Genomic DNA, 4,727 nt, shown 5'->3' with positions numbered 1-4,727 from the left:
ATATAAACCCCACCCTTTCCTATATGAAAGGACACCGAAATCTTGATCTTATTCTAAGAATTTGAGAGGTCAAAAGTGTTGTAAAAGGTCAAAAGTTCTTCTCCCTCTTTTCATCTAAGTTTTGATCATTCAAGAGAGGAGTGAAAATCTATAAGGGTTGTCTTCTAAGCCCCTCAAAAGGAGTAAAGTTGGAAAAGGGTGGTTGGCCTTCGCCTATTGAAGGAAGGCCTCTAGTGGACGTCGGTGATCTCGTCGGAGGAGGAAGCCAAAAGTGGATGTAGGTCAAGATTGACCGAACCACTTTAAATCTCGGTTTGCATTTACATTCTGCTCTCTATCTTAACTGCAAACTGCCTCCATTGCTTTTCTTTAATTGTACTTCACTTAATCTTAAGTTGAAGAACTTTCCAAAATAATTTTTCATCGAAAGTGTTTTTATCGTACGAACATCGTTTTAAATCGTTGAAAGTTTTCCGCTGCACTAATTCACCTCCGCCTCCCCACGCCCCCCGCCCTCCCCTCCTTCTTAGTGCTCTTGATCATAACAATTGGTATCAGAGTGGAGTCAACTCTCAATCAGATTAAAACCCAAGAGAGATGACATATGTCGAAACTAAGAGGGCCACTCTGTTACACGTCTACCCATGTTCAATGGGATGGACTATACCCACTAGAAGACTCGAATGAGGATCTTCCTTATTTTCATGGATTTTAAAATGAATTTTTAAAGTCTTCTCTTCCAATGATCGATTGGAATGAATTGGAGAAGAAGACTTTCACTCTTATGCAAAGGCTATAAGTGCTTTATTTTGTGCGCTTGATAAAAACGAGTTCAATCGTGTTTCAGTTTATGAAACTGCATTTGATATTTGATATATACTCGAAGTGACTCACGAAGGTACGAGTAAAGTGAAAGAGTCAAAAATCAATCTTTTAATACATTCTTTTGAACTTTTTCGAATGAAACCGAACGAGACCATAGGCGACATGTATACTCGTTTCACAGATGTCGTCAATGGTATAAAAGGACTTAGTAAAAGTTTTTCGGATTTTGAGCTCGTGAATAAGATTCTAAGACCCATTCCAAAGAGTTAGGACCCTAAAATCACTGTTATTCAAGAGGCTAAACATTTAAATAACTTTCCTCTTGAAGAATTAATCGGGTCATTAATGACTTACGAAATGACTTGCAAAACTTATGAAGAGCAAGAAGACATCCTTCTAAATAACAGGAAAGATATGATACTTAGAACTTTAGAAGACCACTTGAGAGAAAACTCAAGTGATGAGGACTATGACGATGATTTAGTACTTCTAACAAAAAAAATTTAAAAAATTATTAAAAAAAATAAGTTTAAAAATAACACAAAAAATAAATTTGAACCTAAGAAGGATTAAATTATTTGCTACGAATGCAAGAAGCCAGGATATTACAAAAGTGATTGTCCCCAAGCTAAGAAGATAACATCAAAGAAGAAGGCGCTCAAAGCAACGTAAGATAACTCAAACGCGTCCGAAGAAGAAGAGTCCAACACTAAACAAGTTGCTCACTACGTCCTAATGACCATCGGAGAGAAGGTAACAAATTTAATTAATACAGATTTATAATTTGATGAATTAATCAAATATCGTCTTAAAATATGAGAACTTGAAAAATTTTCATCCATAATTCCAACAGAATTGACTTTCCCAAAAGCCATGCGATGAACTTCCTTTTATACGTATAGGCCGCAGCTCAAGTGGGTCAAAATTTACTGTGGTTAATCTTTTCCTAAAATTATAACGGAAATCAAGACTCACTTCCCCACGGAGAAGTGGAACACTCCAAGAAAATGGAGCAAAATGGACCGTTGCAATGGAACCTTGGAACTGTACACGATCAGACGGTCCAAATCAAACCCCTCGTTTCATCGTCCAGTCGTCCGCCGCTCCCCTATCAGAAGACCTCAAATAAATTAAAAAAATCCACAAAATTACATTTGCACCCCTCAATTTCAAATCAAATCGGCTCTCCCCCTCCCCCTCTCCTCGCCCACCACCTCTCAAGGGAATCAGATCTCTCCGCCTTCCTCTCTTCTCTCTCCCTCTCTCCCCCCTTCTTTGATCTAGATGAAGGCGCTCGCAAATTCGAAGGGTGGAAGGGTTCCGCCCTCCGAGACCCTGACCCCTTCTTCGCAGAAGTAGCGCCCTCCTCGGGCCCCAAAGGAGAACGTCGACCCCAACACCACCCCGCCGGAATCCTCTCCTTTCAAGTCTCCCGGAAAGCCGCTCTCCGCCAGGAACCGGAGCCCGCTTCCCCCCAAGCCGCCTCTCCCCTCGTTCCACGGCGGCAACCCTCTCAAGCGGAAGCTGAGCCTGGAAACCCTCGCCGAGAATGGGGGTCCGCCCTCGATGTCGTCAGATTCGGGCGTTCAGGTGAGACCTCATGAAACCCTACTTTCATCTGTTCAGATGGGTCTTCGAATTACATGTTTCTTGTGGTTGGATCAGGTACTTGTGCGAGTGCGACCACCAAGCAAGGGAGAGGAAGAAGGGGATCCGATTGTAGAAAAGATCTCCTCAAACTCCATTTCGATCCTTGACCATACCTTCACCTTTGACTCAGTAGCTGATACCAGTTCCACTCAGGCGAGTCTCAAATAGTATATATGCACTTTGAATTAGAGATCTCTCTTCAACTCCTTTACCTTCCGAGCGCCCCCTAACGCTTAACATTTAAAGTCCTCATCTTCTGAACTCTTGAGTGTCTTAACAGGATGATATATTTCGACTCGTCGGGCTTCCATTGGTGGAGAAATGCTTGGCCGGGTTCAACAGTTCCATATTTGCGTATGGGCAGGTAGGTGCAGCTCTGTGATTTCAAACATGACCAAGTCTCTTTGTTCTGCTCAATTAGCTATCAAGAATGCTGATAAGTTGTTTTGAACTGAATTTGTCGGGAAAGACTGGTAGTGGAAAGACGTATACGATGTGGGGACCTCCGAGCGCTGTCCGAAGATTCTTCGAGTAGTGAGTGGGGTTTGACTCCACGTGTTTTTGAGCGGCTTTTTTCTCGCATAAATGAAGTTGGTAGTCTATGCAGTCCTGCTCAACATGGTATTTTAGATCCACTCATGCTTACAGGATTATATATGTCTTAGGAGCAACCTAAGCATTCCGACAAGCAGCTGAATTACCAGTGTCATTGTTCCTTTCTGGAGGCAAGTGTGCTGATGCTACCTTCAAATCATGTACTTCTTGGTTGGTTGGTTTTTTAGTTTTTAATCTGTCTGATTGTTGAGATTACAGACCTCCAATGAGCAAATTACTGATCTTTTGGACCCAACACAAAAGAATCTTCAGGTGGAGAACTAACTTTAGGTTTGCTCCTTTTGCTAATCTGACTGTGGTTTTCTCATTTAATTCTGAATTTTGTCATGTCTTTCAGATTAGGGAAGATGTTAAAGCTGGCATTTATGTTGACTGTTTGACAGAGGAGTATGTGTATACAATGAAGGATGTAATCCGTCTGCTGACAAAGGTCCATTGATTCTCTTCTTTTCCAAGTCATATTTTGTAGTTTGTGATCAATTAATATTTCTCAAAGAACTTTTTAGGAGTTATGTTCAGGATTATTGGCTCAACAGAAAAAATGTTCAAATTGTAAATAAGAGTAATCTTTTATCCATTCGTTATAGAATACTTTGAAAACACCAACATAACTTTTTCTTTGTTTTATTTTGTAGATATCGTTTTATATGAAAAGTTGCAATTTTCATGTGCATGCTTGTGGTGTCTTGATGAGAACAAGTGTGACTGTGTGTGCATGTGCATGAATGTGTCTGTATGTGCATGCTCATTTGTGTGCATGTGTTGTCACATACAGCACTAATGAAAATTTTTCTCATTTGATTTTTTTAACTATTGATAGTTGAATTATCCGTTTTATGATGTTTATAAGTCCCTTCTTGAAGAATAATGCTTTTGTTAAAGCTACTTCTAGCATGCAGTTTTGTCTTTTCATGCAAAAGTTCTATTATGTAGAATTAGAATTAGTTGAGCTAGTGTCATGGAAAATCCATTTGCCATTGAGATTTGACATTCTGGTTTCTATCTTATTATCTTCTATGGTTTTGTATATTTATTACTTTTGTTTGATTGTTTGACACAGCTTCTTCTTTAACCATTTTGCAAGTTCCTGGATGCTTAGCATAGACTCGTGGCATGGCTATTCTTATTTTTTCTTTATGGATATGATATCTGCAAATGATATGCATATTTACAACTCCTCAATTGCTTTTCTGGGATTAGCAAACAGGCGAACAGGTGCAACCAGCGTAAATATGGAGAGTTCCCGTTCTCACTGCGTATTTACTTGCATTGTTGATTCCCAGTCAAAGGTAGTAAATTGTGTTAACAATCAAAGTTCACTTGGAGATGAAGATTTCATTATGATGTTAACAGATTAAGAAATCATATAAATATATGTAGGTCAAACGGTAGCTTCCTTATTCAACAGTGAAACTTTTGTCAATTATTTGCAAGGTTGTGGAATCATGCTTTGCTTAGTCTTAAAATGCTACACATTTGTGTAGTCTTAGTTCACCTTGTAAAGATATTTAAATATTTAATCATATTCTGCCTAGAGAAACATAGTTAAATTCAATCTAAATGAAGTAACCCATATTACTTAATGTTCCTTTTGGCCATCTTATAAAGCGTGGTTGGTTGACTCATATTTGCTGATT

General features: G+C 39.2%; 1 long non-coding RNA gene across 1 annotated transcript; it reads left to right on the top strand.

Moving 5' to 3' along the window:
* Positions 1-2,752: 2,752 nt before the first annotated feature.
* On the top strand, positions 2,753-4,523 carry LOC135679971 (uncharacterized). The gene is made up of 3 exons (XR_010515387.1): positions 2,753-2,839; positions 2,945-3,342; positions 3,428-4,523. It is a non-coding gene; the product is annotated as an uncharacterized LOC135679971 (long non-coding RNA).
* The last annotated feature ends 204 nt before the right edge of the window (positions 4,524-4,727 follow it).

This window comes from Musa acuminata, chromosome BXJ1-7 (assembly GCF_036884655.1).
Source record: "Musa acuminata AAA Group cultivar baxijiao chromosome BXJ1-7, Cavendish_Baxijiao_AAA, whole genome shotgun sequence".
Taxonomy (NCBI): Eukaryota; Viridiplantae; Streptophyta; class Magnoliopsida; order Zingiberales; family Musaceae; genus Musa; species Musa acuminata.
Note: the sequence above shows the minus strand (reverse complement) of the source record. Positions and strands in the feature narration are given on the sequence as shown.